A 27202-nucleotide genomic window follows, 5' to 3' on the forward strand; every position below is an offset into this window, starting at 1 on the left:
TGGCCCAATTCCTGGAAATCCCCGCCCCTTCCCTGAAATAGTTGGAATAATCCTTCCACTTATTAGCCTATGAAATTACCTAGCCCATAAAAAATAACCACCCCATATTTCGGCACCTCTCGCCTTCTGAGGTGGCCCACACTCCATCTGTGGAGTATGTTTCTCTCTAAACAAATCCACTTCTTACCTATCACTTTGTCTCTCACTGAATTCTTTCTGCAACATCAAGAACCTGAGCTTCATTAAATCCTGAGACCAGATGTGTAATCTCAATTAAAAGACCATAGGTTCAGGGATTTCCCTGGTGGCACAGTGGTTAAGAATCCGCCTACCAATACAGGGGACACAGGTTCGATCTCTGGTTCGGGAAGATCCCGCATGCCATGGAGCAACTAAGCCATGTGCCACAACTACTGAGTCTGCGCTCTAGAGCCCGTGAGCCACAACTACTGAAGCCCGCACTCCTAGAGACCGTGCTCTGCAACAAGAGAAGCCACGGTGGTGAGAAGCCTGCACACCGCAACGAAGAGTAGACCCTGCTCGTCACAACTAGAGAAAGCCCGCGCGCAGCAACGAAGACCCAACACACCCAAAATAGAAAAAAAAAGACCACGGGTTCAAGTCCCAATCTGAGTTGCACGGTTTCACTATGACCTCCTTTCTAAAGGACATCTCTTAGGTTTTGCAACATGATTTTCCTATCACTTTTATTTTTGAAACAAAAGACTTAGAATCTAGAAAATTTGCATGTTCAATCATCCCGACTAGTTTTTGTTTAGATTTTCCCTTGGGAAATCATGTTATCAAATAGCTGAATATATTAGTATTACAATGTCACACTGACATTTTAAGGAGTAACCATGTTACAGATTTTGACATTTCAGTTGCCTATTGAAATGGTGATGCTGGACTAATGTCTTAAAGGTACCGAGAGCTCCTATTGCTGACCCATTCCAGGCTTCCACCTCTGACCACCCTTAATGTGGTTTATAATTATTTTGGAATTTTTCTTCCTTGGAAGTTCTCACCTCTACCTTCTCTGCTAACCTCTCTTCCCCATTCTTAAAAACGCATTTATTTTTATGAAATCTTCCTCAGGTAAGATTTTCATTTTCTCAACTTTTCACTTGTCAGAAGATAGAATCATCTGCTGAGCACTTCCTGATTGAGCTAACTGACGGAAGTGTTGAAAAAGGTACCTCCCCCGTTTTTTGCCCAGGACAACTCATTGCCTTCTTGGAAAGTTGCTTAAAACCCTACACTTCTGTGGCTGTTCTAAATGACTCATGTTAACAGTTTTGCTCATACCTCTTTCAGAAGGCATGAAGATGTTTGCCGTTCTGAAATTTGGAGTTGAGAGCAGGTGTACCAATCTAAAGCATGAAACTGGAACAAGCCTCTTCCATGTGTTATGGAATACACGACGAAATATGCCGTTTTAAGCATACTCATACACAAAAACAAAAAACAATTGAGATTTCCATTGAAATTCACTAAGTTTGTATATTCATTTAGGGAAGAGTTTACATCTTTATGATATTGAGTATTCTTTTATTAAACATGGTATGTTTTTTCCATGTATTCTTTTTTGTTCTCCAATAAGCTTTCATAATTTTCATGATTTATGTCTCTCTCATCTCCTTTGTTGCATTTATCCTTAGGTATCTCATGAATTTTTATTGCTACTCATATGAATGGAATATGTTTTATTATTGTTATATTTTCTTATTATTGCCAGATTATTATTGGTGAATACAAATGTTATTGAATTTGCACTGATTTTGTCTTCAGCAACATTGTTAAACTTATTTATTAGTTTTAATCGTTTGTGAGTAAAGTCTCTAAGATTTTCAATGTTTAAAATTCTTTGTCGGGCTTCCCTGGTGGCGCAGTGGTTGAGAGTCTGCCTGTCGATGCAGGGGACGCGGGTTCGTGCCCCGATCCGGAAAGATCCCACATGCCGCGGAGCGGCTGGGTCCATGAGCCACGGCTGCTGAGCCTGCGCGTCCGGAGCCTGTGCTCCGCAACGGGAGTGGCCACAGCAGTGAGAGGCCCGAGTACCACAAAAAAAAAAAAAAAAAAAAAAAAATTCTTTGTCAGCAAATCAGAACAGTTTTGTTTCTTTTCACTATTTAGTTCTTGTCTTCTTTCATTGGCCAGAGGCTCCAATAAATATTGAATAGAAGCAGTGTTAGCAGGCAGCCTTGTCTTCTTCCTGATTTTGTAGAGAATGCTTCTAATATTTCACCATTTAAAAAGATGTCTGCTGTAGGTTTTGGCAGATAGACTTAACTTGGTTGAGTAAGTTCCCCTCTATACCTAGTTTGCTAACATTTTTATTAATAATGAGTGTACAGTATTTTGGTTTTTAAATTTAATTTTATTATTGATTTTTTATACAGCAGTTCTTATTAGTTACCTATTTTGTACATATAAATGTATATATGTCAATCCCAATCTCCCAGTTTATCCCACCACCACCACCCTTCTTCCCACATCTCCCTTAGTGTCCATACGTTTGTTCTCTACATCTGTGTCTCTATTTCTGCCTTGCGAACTCATCTGTACCATTTATCTAGATTCCACATATATGTGTTAATATACGATCTTTCTGACTTACTTCACTCTGTATGACAGTCTGTAGGTCCATCCATGTCTCTACAAATGACCCGATTTTGTTCCTTTTTATGGCTGAGTAATATTCCATTGTATATAGGTAGTACATCTTCTTTATCCATTTCTCTGTCGATGGGCATTTAGGTGGCTTCCATGACCTGGCTATTGTAAACAGTGCTGCAGTGAACATTGGGGTGCATGTGTCTTTTTTTTTTTTTTGGCTCTGTTAGGTCTTTGTTGCTGTGCACAGGCTTTCTCTAGTTGCAGTGAGCAGGGGCCTACTCTTCGTTGCAGTGTGTGGGCCTCTCATTGTGGTGGCTTCTCTTGTTGCAGAGCACAAGCTCTAGGCATGAGGGTTTCAGTAGTTGTGGCACGTGGGCTCAATAGTTGTGGTTTACAGGCTCTAGAGCACAGGCTCAGTAGTTGTGGCACATGGGCTTAGTTGCTCCGTGGCATGTGGGATCTTCCCAGACCACGGCTCCAACCCGTGTCCCCTGCATTGGCAGGCGGATTTTAAACACTGCACCACCAGGGAAGTCTGCATGTGTCTTTTTGAATTACAGTTTTCGCTGGGTATATGCCCAGTAGTGGGATTGCTGGGTCATATGGTAATTCTATTTTTAGTTTTTTAAGGAACTTCCATACTGTTCTCATAATGGCTGTATCAATTTACATTCCCACCAACAGTGCAAGTGGGTTCCCATTTCTCCACAGCCTCTCCAGCATTTGTTGTTTGTAGATTTTCTGATGATGCCCATTCTAACTGGCGTGAGGTGATACCTCACTGTAGTTTTGATTTGCATTTCTCTAATAATTAGTGATGTTGAGCAGCTTTTCATGTGCCTCTTGTCCATCTGTATGTCTTCTTAGGAGAAATGTCTATTTAGGTCTTCTGCCCATTTTTGATGGGGTTGTTTGTTTTTTTAATATTGAGCTGCATGAGCTGTTTATATATTTTGGAGATTAATCCTTTGTCCGTTGATTCGTTTACAAATATTTTCTCCCATTCTGAGGGTTGTCTTTTCATCTTGTTTACAGTTTCCTTTGTTGTGCAAAAGCTTTTAGTTTCACTAGGTCCCATTTGTTTATTTTTATTTCCATTACTTTAGGAGGTGCGTCAAAAAAGATCTTGCTGTGATTTATGTCAAAGAGTGTTCTCCCTATATTTTCCTCTTAAGAGTTTTAGAGTGTCCAGTCTTACATTTAGGTCTTAATTCCACTTTGAATTAATTTTGTGTATGGTGTTAGAGAATGTTCTAATTTCATTCTATTACATGTAGCTGTCTGGTTTTCCCAGCACCACTTATTGAAGAGACTGTCTTTTCTCCATTGTATATCCTTGCCTCCTTTGTACTAGATTAGTTGACCATAGGTGCATGGGTTTATCTCTGGGCTTTCTATCCTGTTCCACTGATCTGTATTTCTGTTTTTGTGCAAGTACCATATTGTCTTGATTACTGTAGCTTTGTAATATGGTCTGAAATCAGGGAGTCAGATTCCTCCAGCTCTGTTTATTTCCCTCAAGATTGCTTTGGCTATTCGGGGTCTTTTGTGTCTCCATACAGATTTTAAGATTTTTTGTTCTAGTTCTGTAAAAAATGCCATTGGTAATTTGATAGGGATTGCATTGAATCTATAGATTGCTTTGGGTAGTAGAGTCATTTTCACAATATTGATTCTTCCAATCCACGAACATGTTATATCTCTCCATCTGTTTGTGTCATCTTTGATTTCTTTCATCAGTGTCTTATAGTTTTCTGAGTACAGGTCTTTTACCTCCTTAGGTAGGTTTATTCATAGGTATTTTATTCTTTTCGTTGCAATGGTGAATGGGATTGTTTCCTTAATTTATCTTTCTGATCTTTCATCGTTAGTGTATAGGAATGCAAGAGATTTCTGTGCATTAATTTTGTATCCTGCAACTTTACCAAATTCATTGATTAGCTCTAGTAGTTTTCTGGTGGCATCTTTAGGATTTTCTATGTATAGTATCATGTCATCTGCAAACAGTGACAGTTTTACTTTTCTTTTCCAATGTGTATTCCTTTTATTTCTTTTTCTTCTCTGATTGCTGTGGCTAGGTCTTCCAAAACTATGTTGAATAAGAGTGGCGAGAGTGGACATCCTTGTCTTTTCCTGATCTTAGAGGAAATGGTTTCAGTTTTTCACCATTGAGAATGATGTTTGCTGTGGGTTTGTTGTATATGGCCTTTATTATGTTGTGGTAATTTCCCTCTATGCCCACTCTCTGGAGAGTTTTTATCATAAATGGGTGTTGAATTTTGTCAAAAGCTTTCTCTGCATCTATTGAGATGATCATATGGTTTTTATTCTTCAATTTGTTAATATGGTGTATCACATTGATTGATTTGCGTATATTAAAGAATCCTTGCATCCCTGGGGTAAATCCCACTTGATCATGGTGCATGATCCTTTTAATGTGTTGCTGAATTCTGTTTGCTAGTATTTGTTGAGGATTTTTGCATCTGTATTCTTCAGTGATACTGATCTGTAATTTTCTTTTTTTGTAGTATCTCTGTCTGGTTTTGCTATCAGGGTGATGGTGGCCTCATAGAATGAGGTTGGGAGTGTTCCTTCCTCTGCAATTTTTTGGAAGAATTTGAGAAGGATGGGTGTTAGCTCTTCTCCAAATGTTTGATAGAATTCACCTGTGAAGCCGTCTGGTCCTGGACTTTTGTTTGTTGGAAGATTTTTAATCACAGTTTCAATTTTACTACTTGTGATTGGTCTGTTCATATTTTCTATTTCTTCCTGGTTCAGTCTTGGAAGGTTATACCCTTCTAAGAATTTGTCCATTTCTTCCAGGTTGTCCATTTTATTGGCATAGAATTGCTTGTAGTAGTCACTTACGATGCTTTGTATTTCTGCAGCGTCTGTTGTAACTTCTCCTTTTTCATTTCTCATGTTATTGATTTGAATCCTCTCCCTCTTTTTCTTGATGAGTCTGGCTAAAGGTTTATCAATTTTGTTTATCTTCTCAAAGAACCACCTTTTAGTTTTATTGATCTTTGCTATTGTTTTCTTTGTTTCTATTTCATTTATTTCTGCTCTGATCTTTATGATTTCTTTCCACCTGTTAACTTTGGGTTTTGTTTGTTCTTCTTTCTCTAGTTCCTTTAGGTGTATGGTTAGATTGTTTATTTGAGATGTTTCTTGTTTCTTGAGGTAAGATTGTATTGCTGTAAACTTCCCTCTTAGAACTGCTTTTGCTGCATCCCATAGGTTTTGGATCGTGTTTTCACATCGTGTCATTTGTCTCTAGGTATTTTTTTATTTCTTCAGTGATCTCTTGGTTATTTAGTAATGTATTGTTTAGCCTCCATGTGTTTGTGTTCTTCACATTGTTTTCCCTGTAATTTATATCTAATCTCATAGCGTTGTGGTCAGAAAAGATGCTTGATATGATTTCAATTTTCTTAAATTTACTGAAGCTTGATTTATGACCTGAGATCTGATCTATCCTGGATAATGTTCCTTGTGCACTTGAGAAGAAAGTGTAATCTGCTGTTTTTGGAAGGAATGTCCTATAAATATCAATTAAATCTACCTGGTCTATTGTGTCATTTAAAGCTTGTGTTTCCTTATTAATTTTCTGTCTGGATGATCTGTCCACTGGTGTAAGTGAGGTGTTAATCTCCCCCACTATTATTGTGTTACTGAAATTTCCTCTTTTATAGCTGTTAGCATTTGCCTTATGTATTGAGGTGCTCCTATGTTGGCTGCATATATATTTATAATTGTTCTATCTTCTTCTTGGATTGATCCCTTGATCATTATGTAGTGTCCTTCCTTGTCTCTTGTAATAGTCTTTATTTTAAAGTCTATTTTATCTGTTATGAGTATTGCTACTCCAGCTTTCTTTTGATTTCCATTTGCATGGAATATCTTTTTCCATCCCCTCACTTTCAGTTTGTATGTGTCCCTAGGTCTGAAGTGGGTCTCTTGTAGACAGCATATATATGGGCTTTGTTTTTGTTTCCATTCCGCAAGCCTATATCTTTTGGTTGTAGCATTAAATCCATTCACATTTAAGGTAATTATCAATATTATGCTCCTATTACCATTTTCTTAATTGTTTTGGGTTTGTTTTTGTAGGTCCTTTTCTTCTCTTGTGTTTCCCACTTAGAGAAGTTCCTTTAGCATTTGTTGTAGAGCTGGTTTGGTGGCCCTGAATTCTCTTAGCTTTTGCTTGTCTGTAAAGCTTTTGATTTCTCTGTCAAATCTGAATGAGATCCTTGCCAGGGAGAGTAATCTTGGTTGTAAGTTCTTCCCTTTCATCACTTTAAATATGTCATGCCACTCACTTCTGGCTTGTGGAGTTTTTGCTGAGAAATCAGCTGTTAACCTTATGGGAGTTCCTATGTACGTTATTTGTCTTTTTTCCCTTGCTGCTTTTAATGATTTTTCTTTGTCTTTAATTTTTGTCAGTTTGATTACTATGTGTCTCGGTGTGTTTCTCCTTGGGTTCATCCTACCTGGGACTCTCTGTGCTTCCTGGACTTGGGTGGCTATTTCCTTTTCCATGTTAGGGAAGTTTTTGACTATAATGTCTTCAAATATTTTTTTGGGTCCTTTCTCTCTGTCTTCTCCTTCTGGGATGCCTATAATGCGAATGTTGGTGCATTTAATGTTGTCCCAGAGTTCTCATAAGCTGTCTTCATTTCTTTTCGTTCTTTTTTCTTTATTCTGTTCCGCAGCAGTGAATTCCACCATTTTGTCTTCCAGGTCACTTATTCGTTCTTCTGCCTCAGTTATTCTGCTATTGATTCCTTCCAGTGTATTTTTCATTTCAGTTATTGTACTGTTCATCTCTGTTCTTTCATTTTTCTAGGTCTTTGTGAAACATTTCTTGCATCTTCTCGATCTTTGCCTCCATTCTTTTTCCGAGGTCCTGGATCATCCTCACCATCATTATTCTAAATTCTTTTTCTTGAAGGTTGCCTATCTCCACTTCATTTAGTTGTTTTTCTGTGGTTTTATCTTGTTCCTTCATCTGGTACATAGTCCTCTGCCTTTTCATTTTGTCTGTCTTTCTGTGAATGTGGTTTTCTTTCCACAGGCTGCAGGATTGTAGTTCTTCTTGCTTCTGCTGTCTGCCCTCCGTTGGATGAGGCTCTCTAAGAGTTTTGTGCAAGCTTCCTGATGGGAGGGACTGGTGGTAGGTAGAGCTGGGTGTTGCTCTGGTGGGCAGAGCTCACTAAATCTTTAATCTGCTTGTCTGCTGATGGGTGGGGCTGAGTTCCCTGCCTGTTGGTTTTTTGGCCTGAGGCAACCCAGCACTGGAGCCTAGTGGCTCTTTGGTGGGGCTGATGGTGGGCAAAGGGAGGGCTTACGCCAAGGAGTACTTCCCAGAACTTCTGCTGCCAGTGTCCTTGTCCTCTTGTCCCCACAGCCACCCCCTGCCTCTGCAGGAGACCCTCCAACACTAGCAAATAGGTCTGGTTTAGTCTCCTATGGGGTCACTGCTCCTTCCCCTGGGTCCCGATGCACACAGTACTTTGTGTGTGCCCTGCAAGAGTGGAGTCTCTGTTTCTCCCAATCTTGTTGAAGTCCTGCAATCAAATCCCACTAGCCTTCAAAGTCTGATTCTCTGGGAATTCCTCCTCCCATTGCCGGACCCCCAGGTTGGAAGCCTGACGGGCTCAGAACCTTCACTCCAGTGGGTGGACTTCTGTGGTATAATTGTTCTCCAGTGTGTGAGTCACCTACCCAGCAGTTATAGGATTTGACTTTATTGTGATTGCGCCCCTCTTAACATCTCATTGCGGCTTCTCCTTTGTCTTTGGATGTGGGGTATCTTTTTTTGTGAGTTCCAGTGTCTGCCTGTCAATGATTTTTGGCAGTTAGTTGTGATTTTGGTGCTCTTGCAAGAGGGAGTGAGTGCATGTCCTTCTACTCCACCATCTTGAACCAAATCCTTGCAAATAGCTCGAGTGTACAGTTTTATCGAATGCTTTTTCTGCACCTGCTGAGCTGTTCTTTTATTTTTCTCCTTTAATTGATTCACGTGTCAAATTAAATATACACATCTTCTACTGTTAAGCCGTGCTTACCTTCTTGGGAGAAGTTTTAGCTGGTCATACTTTTATAAATATACTGCCAGATTTCATTTACTACTATATATTTTACATTTTTTATATTTATGTTAGGGAGCGAAATTGGCTTCTAATTTCACTTTTTTGTGCAGTCTGCTAAATTTCAACAGGTATTCTATTCCAAGATGGCCTGAGCTGTGATCTAGCTTGTTTCTTCTCTGGTGTATACATATACAGCAAGTATTGCTGTGTATTCTTTTTTTTTTTTTTGCTGTGTATTCTTATTTATTTATAACTTCCATTGAGACATTTGAACTTGTTTAGCAATAATAATAATCATAGTGAACCATTTTGATCTTTCTCTGTGTAGGTTGTCATCCAATAGCATAGGGTTATCTAGAGTTTCATCAAGTTAGGTCGGGTACTTGCAATGGGGAAGGCAAGTCTATTACGTAGTTGTGAATAAAAGATACTTCCATTTGTATATTTACTGTCACTGATATTCATCAGGCCCAGTGGTTCATTAGGAAACAAAGCACTTTAAAGACTCTTCCTTTCTGATTCTCCTGTCTGCCCTTGCTGCTATCTGTAACTCACGCCCAAGCTTGGACCTCAGGGCAACGGCTTGTTCCTTTGAGCATTATGTTCTGCTGTAGTGTGGACCACATGGAGGCAGCCAGTGGAGTCAGGAGGGCCTGGCGTCCATGCTGCCCTGACACTCACTTGCTCTCTGAGTTTGGACAAATTCCTCAGCCTCTATACACTTTAGTTATTTCATCAGTGCAATGAGAATTTTAATATCTGTCTTACGGGGTTTGTCATAATGACTAATCAATAATATAAAAGCACAGTGTCTGGTATATAGTAATTGCTTATAAAAGTAGCTTTTAGTATACCTTCTCTGTCATATTGAATAAAATGCTAGTAAGACTATGCTAACACCAGCTAAAAGCATGACTGCTTGCAGTCGTCCTTCCAAAGGTGCTATTCGTTTGTGGTTTATAGATTTATGTTACTTCACCTTTCGTATATTGTTTTAATTCTTTATTTTAAAACAAATATTTTTCTGGCGCCTACCATATCCTAGGACTAGATGCTGGGGCCTATTAAGGATACAAGGTAAACAAGCAGCTGAGGTCAGTCTAGAAAGGCCAAACATAATTAGAATATGAGCTGATAGGTTATCGGATATGAGATAGCAAGACAGAACATCAGGATAAGATCTGAGAATATCAAGAAATGAATTTCAGTGGGAGTGATTAGGGTGGAACAGCGAACTCTGTCTGGTCTAACACCAAGAAGGTGATACTTCAGCAGGGTCTTGAAGCCTGAGTGAGACAAGGAGCAAGTGTGCTCCAGTCAGGGCAAGTTGGGTATGTCAGGCTACCTGGGCATGAAAGAATATTTTACGATAGGGATGGTAAAATTTTAGGAATAAACTGCATAATAGATTCAGATCTCAGAATTCCTTTCAGGGCTGCCTATTTAACTGTGAGTCTTTGAGCTTGGGACAAGGGACGAGGGATGCCTTGGAATCCTGGGTAAACACTGATCCTCTAGTGTCCTAGTGGTAGGATTTAATTCACCACTAATTAGTGTTGGTTTTGGCTCCCATGGGGAAGTGTAAACACAAAGAAGGCAAGGAGTAGGGAGAAGGGCAAAGGCAAGTGCATGGGTGTGTCTATTTGCAGAACCATTTTGGAGGAACTGAGGAGTGCAGAGAAGGTCTTGAAAATAGAGCAGGGATTATTTCTCATGCTTTAAAACACAGCAAAATCTGCTGGAGGCTACTAACGTGTCACACCCTTAAAATAAAAACAGAGGGAAACGGAGCCTTCTTTACTTGTACTGTGATCATTTTAACCTCAGTAGCCTTCCAAAGGGAGACCGTAATTGGGTTGTTTTTATTGTCTGTGGGCTGGAGCAAGCGTTGGTCTGTAAACATTGGATGCCTCCAACTCAAATAACCTACTTAGGAATGTCTACCCACATTGGAGGTGTGCTTCACTGGGAACCTTAGAGTGCCGTTCAAAAGCAGTAGGGCATCTCCTCAAACTCACAAGGTTTCAGAAATTTTCCAGCCAGAGGTGCTCGGGTGAGGGGCACTTGTAACAAACCTGCCCTTGTTTTAGGAGACAGCACTTGAAGAGTTTTGGTTTTTGTTTGGTTGTCTTTTTTTAGATTTTTGCCTTTTCTTCTTCATCATACAACAGTTGTTTGTGGTGGGTTTTTTGTTTTTTTCAGCCAGAGAAGGATGTCTGTTAGAGAAATACCTGTATCTTCCAAGATCCACACTACCTTTTAAAGTATCTGTCCGATTCAAGTCATTTCAGCCAGCATTTATATACTCCTCCTGGGTACTGGGTGCCCAGAATCCTGAAATTAATAAGATTGAGGACCTGCCCCATAGAAACCCACGTTCCGCTCAGGAGGACAAATACGTACCCACGTAACTCAAACACCAGACAGGATTTGAAGATGTTGAAGGAAAATGTTGGAGTTCATGGGGGAAAACCAGAGGAGGAGCCAAATTCTTGCGAGGAGTATCAGAAGGAGAACAGAAGGGAAGGGAAAGGAAGGGAAGGGAAAAGAAGGAAAGGAAAGAGAATGGAATGTAGTCTTAATTTGAATACGTAGAATTTCAACCATTAGGTGACTGAAATTAAGAAAAGGAATGAAATTAACCTCTTGTAAAACAAGAGTTTAAAATGATTTTTCTGCTTACCAACAAAATAAACCTGTTTTAATTCATTGATTAATTTTTCTACTCCGTAAACATGCATTGAGTACCTATGATGTGCCAGGCACTGTTCAGAGATAGAAAAGGAATAGAACATCTCTGCTCTCAGTTCCTTCATTGTCTAAACAGGTAGACAGAGATGTGCACACAAACAGTGACACCACAGAGAGGCAGATGTACCCAGAGGGATGCATGAAATACTCTTGAGAGCCCCGTGGGTGTAAGAGAGTCAAGGAAGACTTCATGGACGGATGGAGTTTCGGAGGTTTGATGGTGAATGGGTCATGGAAACAGTCCATGTAGAGGGCATGTCATGTACAAAGGCAGAGAAGCATGAAGCAGCCTGGGATGTTTATGAGACCTCAGGTGTTTTGATATGTCTCAAATATAGGGTTATAAGGGATGAAAAGTTTGGCTGGGTCTGGAAATTAAACTGACAAGAAGAGGATACAAATTTATTTAATATACATCTTATGTGACATGGGAGCCTTCATAAAGAAATGAAGACCCAAAGAAACAGGCCTGAGTGTTTTACACTGGGTTTGATGAAGACTTGACAGTCATGGAGGAATATGATAGGCTAAGGAGTACGAGTTGAGTGTAGTCAACTGGTAGAAACTTAGCAAAGCCTCTTTGTTAGGATTCTTCTTTATGACCCTTTGTCTTCAGAGATAAGGCTGCTCCTTTCCTCCAGGTATAGGGAGAGCCCATCTCACCTGAGGGTTGTATAACATGTTTCAGGGAAGAAGGGCAAGGCGAGAAGAAAGTCAGAGTGACTCTCCTGCTTAAAATACTATGGGGCCGGGCTTCCCTGGTGGCGCAGTGGTTGAGAGTCCGCCTGCCGATGCAGGGGACACGGGTTCGTGTTCCGGTCTGGGAAGATCCCACATGCCGCGGAGCGGCCGGGCCCGTGAGCCATGACCGCTGAGCCTGTGCGTCCGGAGGCTGTGCTCCACAACGGGAGAGGCCACAACAGTGAGAGGCCCGCGTACCGGAAAAAAAAAAAAAAAAAAAAGTGGATTCCACACAAAGCATGATGTGACTCCCAGCTGAAGCCAAGCCAAGATGCCGGGGTCTGGGCCTCAGGGCAGCGCTAGCCACCCAGTGTGGCGGTCACAGCAGCACCTACCCCCATATAAGGCTCTGGGGAGGAGCCACTAGGAGGCCACTTCCTCCCTCTGGCCCCGAAGGGCTCAGCCCCTCCTCCTCACAGCTGTGATCTGCTTTGTGGAGAATTTACAAGACGAGGATGACCTACAGAAACCGTAGTAACTGTGACCGTACATCCTTTCTTATAACTCTCTGTGTTCAGTGTTCCACCATAGAAAAGTTCGTATCCAGAGAGAGCAGGTACGCCACGTGGAAGGGGGTCTGCGCTAGGAAGACAGTCGGGAGGGCGGGGCAGGGAAAATGCCAAGACCGGGACCTTGACCGTGACCGGCGTGGAAACCGTACGTGATGTCAGTGGATCCAAGTGGAGGTTGGAGAGCTCCCCTTGCTGTGCTGCGGCAGCTGCCCCTTCCATCCCGGTCCTGCCGCCCGCAGGTGTGGGGCTCCCACCATCCATCCGCGGTGGCGCTGGACTGGCAGGGGCGGCGGGTGGGGGGGGTGGGAAGGAAGGGAGGGAGAAGCTCCCTGCCCTCGCCGCTCCGGGGCCGACCGCCCGGAGCTGAGGTCCTCCGACCTTCAGACCGTGATGTAGTACTGAGATATATAGTTTCTCGGAAAGTTTGAGAAACGGAATCAATAACGTGCTCCTTGTGGGGCCCGACGGCGCGGGAGGACTCGGGCGGCTCCCCAGCTGCTGCTGCGGGTTGAGCGAGAACTTCCACTACTGGGACAGCGCCGGGCCGCACACCTGCACGCTCAGGCCGCCGTTCTGGGCCCCCGTACGGGCTGTCCAGGCACGGGGTGCTGCCCACGTGCTGCCCACGTGCCCTCAAGCTGCTCACATTTCTGGTCTCAGGACTTAATGAAGCTCAGGTTCTTGATGTCTCATCGGAGAAAGAATTCAGCGAGACACAAAGTGATAGGTAAGAAGTGGATTTATTTAGAGAGAAACACACTCCACAGACAGAGTGCGGGCCATCTCAGAAGGTGAGAGCGGCCTCCTGCAGTCATTTTAATGAAGGATTTTAAGTGGGAAAGTAATATCTACATTTTAGAAAGATCCTGCAGGCGGTTTCCTGGAGAATAAAGTTGACAGGGCAAGACAGGAAGTAGAAAAGCCCACTAGAAGGCTGTTTCAGCCAACTAGGTACCGGGTGGGATTGAGACCTTTAAAGACCATCCCCTTCACCCCCCACATGCAATTCAAAATTTAAGCAAAGCTAACCATAAGATAAGAATAAGAGAACCCAAGTTCTGATGTTTCTTATGATGATTGTTTAGATGCATTGAAAAAATTATGTCAAATATCAAAATATTTTAAGACTTCTATTGCCTCTTCTCTTTGGTGCCCTGGTCTGCTGGTGCCCTAAAGCATGTGCATCGCTGTGTCTTGTGGGATCCAGCCTGCCCAGTACAGGCGGTGGTCAGGATGATGGGTAAAAAGACTGGGGTGGTTTGAAGTGGGAGAATCAACAGGACTGAGTGATGGATGAGGGGAAGAGAGAAGCCAGGGACGGCGCCGAGACTTCTGACTTGGGTGGCAGGGTCGTGCCCTGCCTTTGGATTTCTACTGCTCATCATGGCTGACATTTGGCTGCGGCCCCTCCCAGGCAGGCACCCTTCCAGCATCTGTTCCCTCTGCAGAGTGCCTCCAGCCTTTGCACTTAGTCCAGGCTCCAACGGGTATTTTAAAATGCCCTCATCCGAGGGCCCCCAATAAATCCCTCACAGACTTTAAAATCCTCAGGACCAGATTCAGCCTCTGACATAACCACCGTTTCCGCACAGCTCTGTCATGAGACTCCTGACACAACCTTGGCTCGGATAGGAGGGCTCAGCAGGGGCCCCCGTTCCTTTCACCCATCTCTCATCCTCCCCTTGTAGGTGGCTCCTCTGTGCAAAGGTAACCTGGTCCCCTTACTTGCTCTGGAACTGTGGCTCAGTGACAGAAGGAGAAGATGCAGCCCGTGGAGACACAGCTTTATCCTGATGACATGCATCATGTCATCAGCCACTGCCAGCCCCCAAATCTGTCTGGGAACAAAAGGCCCCAGGCAGCAGCTAAATATATCTCTGGGGTTGTTTCTGAATATTCTGAAATATCCATAACTCAGTTGGGAAGAGAATTCCCCCCATGATCCTGGGACTAGAGTTCATTATACTGTTTTCTTCGGGATTCCCAAAGCCCTAACTCTGAGAGAAACAAAAACAAGTGCAGGGTGCACACCAGCTAATATTCTCCATGAGGGCTTTAACTCCCTCTTCGTGTTCCTCCAGGCCTGGTGTCAGATACTGGCCCCATAGTGCCATGTATCGTTTTCATCACCAAGATTGGAGCACCCCCTTCTGCCTGGGGGTGTATTCTACAGTCAGTTGGTAATTATGTCACCATTTCAACCACTTGACACAAAGTGCCAGGTTTCATTTCTTTCCAAGTCACCCTACTTCTGAACTCACAACTCTGGAAAATCTCAGCTTTGGAATGCTGGCCTAGACCATGCCACGTGGGTAGGCCAGTTTACTGTATCAGAGGTGAGTTACTTTTACATACACAGTCACCAGAGAGAGGCCGTGTTCCCCAGAAATCGGTGGAGGTAAACGTATACTTTTAGTCCTTAAGCCAAGAAAATCGCTGTCATAATCATAAATAGTCCAAATAGCGACAACAACAGAAGCACACGCTGAAGTATACAGGGTGAAATGTGAAAGAGCTTCTTGAATTCTCCACCTCGTCCCCTATTTCATTTCCCTCCTCCTTGGCAACAGTCGGGTACTGCGCATCCAGAACTTTTCCTGCACTTTGTAGATATCTTTCCCTATGTGTGCGTAGATGGCCACTTAAATGAAGTGACTGTTATCATGAAGCTCTCAGAGATGTGCCCATTTCATAGATCCGTACATACCCGTACATACCCCTTATCTTTACAATAATTCATAAAATTCAAACTAAAGTAATACAGGGCAGGGAGGAGAGGGGGAGTGTGGGCTGAGAATCACAGCAGGAATCTTCTTGATGCATAATTCAGAATCTTTCCGTGTTCAGTCTGTGATCTTTTTGCAGTTTTATACATTCAAATAATAATAATACCTGGTCTCTAAAGCTCATGCTCTGTGGGCTGCCCCATGAGATGAGATCCTTGTTATCTACTGTCACTCACCTCCTTGGGGAAATATTTTCAGCCTGAAATACCGGGTCAATTAGCAAGCACCATGGAACAGTATGTAATTCTCAGAACTGGCTCCAGAAGCCTCCTGGCTCCCTGGTGGGTGCCCCTTAAACTGCCTCGCCAACACTGTGTAATCACTTCTTCTTCAACCAGCCCCAGATTGTTCCCGCTCTGGGGAAGAAAGCGTCTCTAATTACATTTGCCTTTCTCTTCCTCAGTCGCCAAGGTCCTCTGTGCAGATGCCTGTGCTCAGCAGTTCCTGGAGCAGCAAAGGCGCAGCCAGACAGAAGGGCCCTTCCTCTCCTTTTAGAGAGCAGTGCATTTTGCTTTTCCAAGCCAGGTAGGCCTGCGTGATCTTTGACTTCACGGCTCATGTTCTTTAATGGATTTACATTATTATTTACTATGTTACTCCCTTCACACAGAAGGCCAGTTATTAATGTATTTATACATTATACATACATACATATGTATACATAAAATACATTAATGTATTTAATGTATTTTCTCTTCATGTAAAATCCAGAATGACTGCTTATACCTACATGATTTATGAATTTCCTGCCTCCCTAGAGGATGTTCTATTTCTCTTCAAGATGAATATTTAGTTGATTTAAAAAAACAACTAATCTTTGATCCTGGTATACCTACTGGTATCGACCTATAAAGACATGTAAATACCCTTTATTACCATTTTCTTTCCCGAGAGCATTTAAAAATGTGGAGATGCTGTATTTTCTGTGGGCTAGATTGCTCTTTACTGAAGACCTCAGGAATGGTTTTCTGTGAAGTAAGTTGAGGGAACGTCCTTTATGGAAACCGGGTGGGGGGTTTTCCCTGTGTTTGCTCCTGGCTGGTTTGAGGCCAGCCTCCTATGAATTTTCTTTTATTTTATTGAAAGTTTATTTTATTTTTTTTATACAGCAGGTTCTTATTAGTTATCTATTTTATACATATTAGTGTATACATGTCAATCCCAATCTCCCAGTTCATCCCCCACCCCCCCACCCCCCGCTTTCCCCCCTTGGTGTCCATACTCCTATGAATTTTAAATTGTTCATGACAACAGAAGAAGAAAAAGCTACAGCAACTGAGATGGCAGATATAGTAGCCATGGAGATAAAAGCGCTGCTTTTTTCCCTCTGGGATGCAAAATTTGTGTTTGAATGTGAATGACATCTTGAGATCAATGCATTTGGTACAGTTCAGTAGTACAATAAAGAATGGTGTCAGAGGTTGGGTAGAAAGATAAGGGATCAAGGCTTAATGAATCAAGGCTTTTGGGAAGAGGTGGGCCAAAGACGAAGTATTTTGGGAACTAGGGACAAGTCATGTAATCTCTCTGGCCCTTGTCTCCTAAGCCCTAAAGTGAAGGGCTGGGAGGGAAGGACCACTGAAGTGTCCTCCGTTTCTAACATTCTGTAATTCTTTGTTCTAGCCATTTTGAACAGTGTAGGCAAAGAACAGCAGGCAAAATCTAAATAAAAGTCTGAAAGGGGAGATAGCTGTTAAGAATGCAAGCTGGAGGGACTTCCCTGGTGGTCCAGTAGTTAAGACTCTGCACTCTTCCACTGCAGGGGGTGCAGGTTCAATCCCAGGTTCGGGAACTAAGGTCCCACATGCCATGCGGCGCAGCCAAAAAACAGAAAGTGAGCTGGGATGGAAGATGTGCGCAGAAATGTGAATGGCAGAAAGGGAACATGAATGGTCTGGAATCAGAAGGTTGGATTTAATCCAAAAATATGGTCAAGGTAGTAGGAAAAAGATTTGAAGGCAGCTGGCTGGGTAGTTTGCATTAAGTGAGTATTTTCTAGTGTAACATTTTAATTCCCTTAATTGTTTCAAATGTATTTTAACAGCTTTATTAAGATGCAATTCAAATACCATACAATTGACTCATTTAAAGTATACAGTTCAGTGACTTTCAGTATATTCACAGAGCTGTGCATATTTACATCACCACAATCAGTTTTAGAATATTTTCATTACCCTAAAAAGAAATGTTGCTCTGCTTAGCCAGTGTCCCCAACTCCTCCCTCTAAGCCCTAGCCAACCACTAATCTACTTTCTGTTGCTATAGATTTGCCTATTCTGAACACTTCATGTAAATGGGATCATACAATATACGGTCCTTTATGACTGCTTCTTTCACCTAGCAGAATGTTTTCAAGCTTTGTCCTTGCTGTACATATGTCAGTACTTCATTTCTTTTTATTGATGAATAAAAATAAATAAAATAAATAAATAAAATAAAAATCATATAAATGAATAATTATAACAATATGTTGTTTTATTTTTAACATATAAAGGTACAATAGTTGTAACAATAATAGTACAACAAAGAGGAGGAGAGAGTGGAGCTATTTTATTTATCCATTCATCAGTTGATGGATATTTGGGTTGTTTCTACTTTTTAGCTATTATGAATTATGCTGCTATGAACATTTGTATATAAGTTTTTGTGTGGACATGTTTTCATTTCTCTAAGGTATATACCTAGGAGAGGAATTGCTAGTTTATGAGATAACTATATTCAACTGTTTTAAAAACTGACAGATTGTTTTTCAAGGTGCTGCACCATTTCACATTCCCACCAGCAGTGTATGAAGTTTCCAGTTTCTCCACATCCTCTCTAACACTTGCTATTACCTGTCTTTTTTATTCTAGCCATCCTAGTGGATGTGAAGTGGTAGCTCATTGTGGTTTTGCATTCCCTGATGGCTCATGACGTTGAGCATCTTTATATGTTTTTCGTGGCCATCTGTATATCTTCTTTGGAGAAATGTCTGTTTAGATCCTTTGCCCATTTTTATTTTTTATTATTATTTATTTATTTATTTATTTTTTAGTAAATTTATTTATTTACTTTTGGCTGCGTTGTGACTTCGTTGCTTCACCTAGGCTTTCTCTAGTTGCGGCAAGCAGGGGCTACTCTTCGTTTCAGTGTGCGGACTTCTCATCTCGCTGGCTTCTCTTGTGGAGCACGGGCTCTAGGCGCACGGGCTTCAGTAGTTGTGGCTCACAGGCTCTAGAGCGCAGGCTCAGTAGTTGTGGCGCACGGGCTTAGTTGCTCCGTGGATGTGGGATCTTTCCGGACCAGGGCTCGAACCCGTGTCCCCTGCATTGGCAGGCGGATTCCTAACCACTGCACCACCAGGGAAATCCCCTTTGCCCATTTTTAATTGGGTTATTTGTCTTTTTATTTGAGTTATTTTTTGTGTTATCTTTTTATTTTTAATTGAGTTATTTTATTTATAGATTCTCGACACAAATCTTAACACTAGACCACCAGGGAACTCCCAGAACCTAGTTTAAATTTATACTAACTCAATTTTAGTGAAATCAAGAAACTTTACTCCTTTATAGCTCCATTCCCTCCTCCTCTTTGTTGTACTATTATTGTTATAACGATTGTATCTTTATATATTAAAAATAAAACAGCATATTGTTATAATTATTCATTTATATGATTTAATGTCTTTTAAAGAAGTTGAGAGAAGAAAGGATAGCAAGTGTAGATAGACTTGAGGATTATTACAAACCCCTTGAGTGAAGAAATCCTCTCTACTTTGCTTCATTATCATATCCCCTGCACCTAGAACAGTGTTTGTCACATAGTAGATGCTCATTTAATATATAAATGAATGAATAATGATCTCCATACAGACAATCAATGAAGTCCCAGAGAGAGACAGTCCCAATAAGATGTAGAGATGAGTAATGAAGAGATTAAGATTAAGAGAATAAGGTTGCGTGACTTGTGTGTATTGGGGGAGAGGTAATAATCATAATGAGAAGAAGTGAGAGTGTCTTTCTTATTCAGTGCCATATGTGTCTGAGGCTTAACACAGTGTTGGCATATAGCAGATGCTCAATAAATGTTGAATGAATGAATGATGCATCCTATGGCTGGTGCAGATCTTGGAGGATGAGGCAAGAGAGTTTCAGTCTTAGAAGTTCCTGTGTTGGGACTTCCCTGGTGGTCCAGTGGTTAAGACTCTGTGCTCCAAATGCAGGGGGCCCACGTTCGATCCCTGGTCAGGGAACTAGATCCCGTTTGCCGCAACTAAGATCCCGCCTGCCGCACCTAAGACCTGGCGCAGCCAAATAAATAAAATATTTTTTTTAAAATAAAGAAGAAGTCCCTGTGTTCCCCAAATGAATACCATCTCTGTCTCTTCTCAGTGCCTCTGGCTCTAAACTGGTGCTTCTCCTGGGGTCTCACCTTGTGTCCCACATCCCCACTGGACTGCCTGGACCACCTGCTCCCTTTGTGGGTCCTAAGCAGGATGTCCAATTACTGAAGGATGAGAAGTGCAAGCCTATTGGTTAAGGCTGAGCAGAGGGAAGACAGAATAAATTTATCATTAACCAAGCTGGTAGGGTGGAGGGTGGGCAGTGAGAAGGGGAAGAAGAAAATTATTAGTGATTGGCGGAAGCAACTGAGAGAAAACCTGTGATCTTCTACATTTGTATACTCATTCATTCACCCACAACATTTATTGAAAGCTTGCATAGAACAAAGTGTTCAGCTTTCCTTATGCCAAATATTAAGTCCTAGACATAAAAAATTACTGTATTGTAAAAACATTCTGGAAATAACTATATAGCCCGCTGTGGTGGTGAAGATGAGCCCCGAGACTGGAGCCTCCCTGCCTGTGCTTGAATCCTGGATGGGTGGAGTCGCCTGACCTTCCTTTCTGTAAAACCGAGAATTCATGTAAGGATTAAATGGTTAATACACATAAAGCACCTAGAATAGTGCCCACCCCATCGTTTGTATTATATTATGTAAGAGCTCACTATTATTATTGATGTAATAATTGTTATCAAACAAAGACTAGAATAGTTGAGATTATCAGTAAATTTCAATAAAAGTTTAGACTTCCCATTTTCCATACTACATATCTATCTAGGTTTCTCCTTAGTAGCAGCCAATTATGTATATATGTATTTATTTATTTTACAGCTTGAGCGAATGAGAAGCAAAAACTCTCTTCTTATATATATTTATTTCATTTTGTTATGTGGTTACTGTGGTAAAGAGCTGTTTTCTACCTCTGAAAAACCAGCTTTACTCCAGAGGTTACCAGAACAGAGAGGAGCCCCCTGGATGGATAATTCAGAGGGCAGGAAAGCAGTTGCTTTTCTTTCAAATTAGGTTGATCTGAATGAATTCCTGCCTGAGATTTCAAAGCCATGGCAGATCAATGGGCTCAGGAATCAAAGACACCAAAGGTGATGTTTCTAATGTAAATGTATGAGCCATTCAAAACACTAATTAATGACTGTTCCTAGCTGGTTGTATCATGTAAAAGAGCAGCGTCATGAAAGATTCTTTTTTAAGGTTTAAAAAAAAGATCTTTAGATTAGAAAGATACAGTAGCAAGGTTGGATGTTTATTTCCATCGCTGAATGCAAGAACCGCCCCTTCCCCCCTACTCCCCTATTCCCCATAAGTGTTCCACAACCCACTTGCATTGCTTGGACCCTTAAAGTTCACTTGTACAATTAAGATTTGTCTTACTGTAGAACTGCAGGGTCCCTTCCAGTCAATTTTCTCAGTTGAAACATAGAACACACTTTAAACACCGAACATCGGTACCCAATGTGCTTATCTCAGCAGCGGATCGCCTATTTTAAGCCAGGCACGCACAGTGAGTGTCCAGGTCGTTGGAGCCTTAGTAAACTCATCATGTGGAGAGGGGGTTTTGGGCACATAATAGGTGTTTAATAAATGTTTGCTAAATGAATGAATGATGGTGGTGATGGTGAGCTGAAAATACATTTGTCATAAATAGGAGTCTTATCTAGATTTTTCACCCTGAATGATCCCAGACAAGTCATTTAACCGGATCATTTCATGCCTTGGTTTCCATGTCTTTAAAAGAAAGTATTGATATAATTAGTGGTTTTAGGAGTAGACTAGAGCTATGTTAATTCAAAATAATTACACTGAAGACTTCTACTGCCGAACTCACCTGGTTACAGCAAGGAGCAGGGAAGCAGTCTAAACATCAGGTTATACATTTGTCAACACAGTCTTACACTGGTCGTCAGGAAAGTGAGCACTCGTTCTTATTTGGCCTGAGGTGCCTTCCAGGGAGGGATGCTATCAGGAAACAAATAACAGTGGACATGCAGCTACACAATTATTTATCCTCATTAACTATCCAAAGTAAGAGGAAGAAATAACACATTTAAGTAAAATGGTCACATTATATATCATCCAAACAATGACACTTTTTTTTTTTTTTTTTTTGCGGGCTGCTGTGGCCTCTCCCATTGCGGAGCACAGGCTCCGGACGCGCAGGCCCAGCGGCCATGGCTCACGGGCCCAGCCGCTCCGCGGCATGTGGGATCTTACCGGACCGGGGCACAAACCCATGTCCCCTGCATCGGCAGGCGGACTCTCAACCACTGCGCCACCAGGGAAGCCCCAATGACACTTTTGAGAATAAAGAAAGGAGGTAATATTAATCACATTGGGAAACGCATGGACAGTATTAGGCAAACCAGAATGTATAGTCAGCCTGGGTCTATGCCATGTCCAGAAGCAGTCTCAAGTGTGCAGGATCAATTTTGCCCTTTTTGAACTAACTAAAAATTTTCCCTTCCTGACCTCACCGTTTGCCTGTGATAGAACTCTCAATCCTCTTAAGATCTACGGTAGATCACTTGTAGCTTCAGCTTATTTGCTAGTTACAGCATCTGTGTTTCTCATTATAAAATCATTAGCATTACCTAGGCAACTAAGAATGAGGCATATGCCTTCTGCTCCATTTGGTGAAATTCTTCCTCTGTTTTTAGCTAATTTCCTTATGTGAGTGTTCTACTGTTATTCACACCTTATTTTGTCTGATTTTCTACAGGTCCTGGTGCCCTGTACACATTCTCCTAAATTTGCTGACTACACGTTTCAGTTCTACTAGTGAATCTTGATAACTTTTCTTCCTCCTATAAGATAGATTTCCCCTCTAACTAGCACTGCCCACTCAATAGTCGTAGGATATTGACACCTCAGCTGGCTGTACCCGCTAGAATATCCATGTATTCTGGTGGAAAAGAGCCAGATCTTTTATACATTTGCTCAACAAATATTTAATTGAGCTCTTATTGTGTGCCAAATACTGTTTAGAGTCCTGGATGTATAATCTAGTCTTTGATCTGTCTGCTGGTTTTCTTAATGGTATCTTTTGATACCCATAAATTTTAAATGCTGATAAAGTCAAACTTATCAAATTTTTTTTCCCTCTTACTGTTCGTGTTTTTTGTATCCAGTCCAAAAAACTTGCCCTACTTCAAAGTCCTGGAGATATACTTCTAGAAGGTTTATGGTGTTAGGTTTTATGTTTAAGTCAATGACATATCTCAGATTAATTTTTGTGCCTGGTGTGGGCTAAAGGTCAAGGTTCAACTTTTATTTACACAGACATCCAGTAGATCCAGCACCATTTGTTAAAAAAGACTTGCCTTTCCCCACTGAATTGGCTTGGCGCCTTGGTGGAAAATCAATTGACCGTATATATGGGTCAATTCCTGGACTCTCTTTTGATTTTTTTGTCTATCCTTACACACTGTCTCAATTACTGTAGCTCTTATGAATATAGTCCGTATAAGTCAAATATGATCACTACCCTGAAGGAGCTTACAATCTGATTTATGAGAGAGACAGTCAACGTAGAAGTCATAATAGTACAAAGAGGTGGAGAAAATCACAGTGCTAGCCACAGATGTTGGAAGTACAAAAGAGAACTCCACCTGGTTTAGGTGTGTAGGTACACAAGCCACCTGAAGGAGGTAACACCTAAAATGATCCTTAAGGGATCAGTAGGAATTTGCAGAGGAGTAGGCCTGGTGCCCTCCAGTAAGAGTGAGAAGACCAGTGCGGCTGGGTGGAGTGAGTGAGGTGGAGATTGGAAGAGATGACATCAAAGAAGAAGGGGATCACATTGGGCTGAGCCTTGAAGGCCATTTTAAGGGTCTTAGCTTTTACTCTGAGTGAGAAGGGAAGCCATCCAAGGGTTTTGAGTAGAGAAGTGACATGATCTGACGTCTTTTAGAAGGATCTTCCTGGATGCTCTATTTGAAACAGACGATGTCTGAGCTGGTCTCCGAGCTTCTATCTTACCTGGCTGGTGGGTGCCAGATAAAACAGAAGCTCTGAGACCAGCTGCAGAGACTGTAACTATAATCCAGTCAAAAGCTGTTGGTGGCTTGGACTCAATGGTAATACTGGGATGACTGTGGTTTGGGTAATAATGGGATAAAGGGATTGTGTTCTGGATATATTTTGAAAATAGAGCCAGTGAGATCTGCTGACAGATTGAACATGAGATATAAGATAAAAAGAGGAGTCCAGGTTTTCAGCTTCAGCTAGAAGGATGTGTTGCCAGTCCCCAATATGTGCGAGCAAGTCTGGAGAAGAAAGTCAGAAGCTTGGTTTTCCTACTTTAGAGTAAATATGAGAGACTGCTACCCAAAGTATGAGCCATTTCCCCTACAGAGAAACCAGGTGGAGATAAAGTCATCATGTGAGTCGTCAAGCCCAGTGTGAGCAGCACTGTCCTAGGTGGTGGGGAACCTAGGGGAATGGACGTGACCCCCGCACGCGGACCCTGCTCTTGAGGAGAGCTGCGAGGGGGCTTGATTCACACAAATGAAATGGAAGAAATGTGAAGTCAAGGACCAGACTGTGGATGCAGATCTCAGGTGCCACAGGAGAGTGGCAGTGTGGTCAGGAGTACTTCAAGTATGCTTCTAGAAGGAAATGGGAAAGAAGCCATCTTCACAGGTTGGGGAAAATTTAGAGAGGAAAAGGCAAAACTGTGGTGCTAAGCAGGAGCCACTAGAGACACAGATATTCTAGGCCTGGCTGGAAGGGTTGTCAGAAGGATTTTTAAAATTTGGTTCCTGGCCCACAGTAGGCACCTGAGAAAGGATAGATAGTAGTACATGTTATATGGGGGGAATAATGGAGATAAAATTATGAGTCAAACTTCCTGAGTTCAGCCCCACCCCCATGTCAACACCTACTCCTTTGATGCCCTTTGCCCTTTCTCCCTTCCTAGGTTGTCTTCTAATACCTCTATTAGAAACCTTCAAATCTGGCTTTCTGAATTGTTTGTGAGGGGAAAAGGGAATTCGACTATCCTATTTCAGCAGGTTCATGCAGGCTTATGGGGTTTTAATCATCTCACTTGTGTGAAGACTACAAAGGTCCAGAGGGGGGCAATGTGACTCTTGGACTTCAGGAGGGCTTTCTTTTGCTACAAATGCTTTGGAATTCATCCCCTTGTCCCCTGCCACCAGCACCCCTCACGTACCTCCACTGCTGGGTAACTATTTAAGAATCCTCAGGGCTTCCCTGGTGGCGCAGTGGTTGAGAGTCCGCCTGCCAATGCAGGGGACACGGGTTTGAGCCCTGGTCTGGGAAGATCCCACATGCCGCGGAGCAACTAGGCCCGTGAGCCACAACTACTGAGCCTGCGCGTCTGGAGCTTGTGCTCCGCAACAAGAGAGGCCACGACAGTGAGATGTGCGCGCACCGCGGGCCAATGAAGAGTGGCCCCCGCTCACTGCAACTAGAGAAAGCCCACGCACAGAAACGAAGACCCAACAGAGCCATAAATAAATAAATAAATAAAATAAAAAAAAAAAAAGAATCCTCAGATGTGTTTCTTGTAGGATGTAAAGGGATCGCTTATGATGGATGGGAGGATCTTAGTAAAGGTTTCAAATTTTACTTGAAATTTGAATTTTTTATGATGGTGCAAGTAAGAGCTTTTATTCTGAAATGCTGCCCTCCTCCATGACTGTAGCACTGCAGCCCTCCTGCCATGATAGACTTTCTTGAGTTCTGCTCAAAGAGAAAAAAATGTTTTTTCGAACACCCCCTATGGCCATCACTCAAACGTTGCTCCTGCTTCTTAGTGAACACACTACATTAGAGTTGAAGAAAGTTATAAGGCAGCAGAAGAGCAGTGTCTGCTTTGACTTGCAAATATTTTTAATCCCTTAAAAATAAACCACGAGCTGCAAAGAGGCATGAGTGTTCCTGTACTGTGTTTCCTAAATTAGTTATTCCTGAGGAGATGTAGAATACATTTTGTTTTTCTGCTCAGGGCCACCTGCTTGTGATTCAACCCATGGTTTCGTTCTGTACCTTAATGCCATTCCTTATTTGTATGGAGGCAACCATGCTCCCTCAGAAGAGCTGGGAAGATCTGTGTTTTGGAAATGAATTATAACTGAGATTCATATCTTTATGGGGAAGGGCCTGAGTTTCTGCCATGTTGCCTCTGGAACTTGACCCCATTCTCTTCCTCATGTGTTTGAAATTCCTGGTTTCACAAGTTGTAAGGTTAACTTAAATATACAATCTCCACGCTCTTGGAGCTAACAGTCAAGACATTAAGGGCAACTTTCTTAATTTCAGTTGGCCTTAGTTTTGTTTTTCGTTTTAATCTGTGAAAAGGAAGTGACAGTACCTTACCTCACAGGGTGGCCATGTCATTCATCCATTCATTCATTTATTCATCCATTTCACTGTTGTCTGTTGTAAAATACCTAGCATTATAAAATTACAAACATTATATTTTTGATCTAGTAGATTTTAACAAATTTTAAAATTACATTATAGAAAAATTTAATACAGATACAAAAATGGTGCAAGGAACGTTATAAACCTCCATGTGCTCATCACCCAGCTTCAAAAATGATCAATTCAGGGCTTCCCTGGTGGCGCAGTGGTTGAGAGTCCACCTGCTGATGCAGGGGACATGGGTTCGTGCCCCGGTCCGCGAGGAGCGGGACCCGTGAGACATGGCCGCTGGGCCTGCGCGTCTGGAGCCTGTGCTCCGCAATGGGAGAGACCACAACAGTGAGAGGCCCGCGTACCGCAAAAAAAAAAAATCAATTCATGGGTCAGGCTTGTTACATTTAAATTCCTATCATTTTCTCCACTCATTATTTTGAAACAAATTCCAGACATATTATTTTATCTAACAATCATTTTTAAAGATTAATGTTTATCCTATTAAAAACCTAATTAAACCTTTTTTAGCATTTTAAACTGCCTTTATAGTTTAATCTATTTCATGTCCTTTTAAAGTACTTTATTTGATTAGAAAAAATAACTTTCAGAATACTAATAATTCTTATAAATATAATGATAAGCATACAAACAGGGTAAACCTTAAGTTCTCTTAAATATGTTCCAATGCTACTTATAAACAGTAAAATTTCAACATGAAACCACCAAAGTCAATTATTCAATTCTTCATTTTAAATTAGAGTCACGAATCTATTTTGTTACTTTATTATGCCAATTTTCTTCACATTACAAGTATATAAAATACCAGTTTCCTACAGGTTCATCAAAACAAAAATATTAATAATATGGGATTTGAGTCTCTTAAACATTTCTGGTTTTGCTGCTAAATCTTCCCAAGGTTAAAAGATACTTAATTGAAGGGAGTTCCCTGGCAGCCTAGTGGTTAGGGTTACAGGCT

The 27202-nt window shown here is 41.7% G+C and overlaps 1 protein-coding gene across 3 annotated transcripts in view; it reads left to right on the plus strand.

Annotated features, from left to right (window-relative positions):
* The window catches only part of NIM1K (NIM1 serine/threonine protein kinase), a 70574-nt gene that overhangs the window by 9311 nt on the left and 34061 nt on the right, over positions 1-27202 (plus strand). Inside the window, exons 1-2 of one of the 3 annotated variants that reach the window (XM_079918314.1) lie at positions 12076-12762; positions 15908-16029. The exons of 1 other annotated variant lie outside the window; for it this stretch is intronic. The gene's annotated coding sequence lies outside the window, so the exon portion shown is untranslated. Of the gene's footprint in view, positions 1-12075; positions 12763-15907; positions 16030-27202 lie in introns of those variants that run through there. One more of the 3 variants, XM_079918313.1, reaches the window with a different exon arrangement.

This window comes from Stenella coeruleoalba, assembly GCF_951394435.1.
Source record: "Stenella coeruleoalba genome assembly, chromosome: 3".
Classification (NCBI taxonomy): domain Eukaryota; kingdom Metazoa; phylum Chordata; class Mammalia; order Artiodactyla; family Delphinidae; genus Stenella; species Stenella coeruleoalba.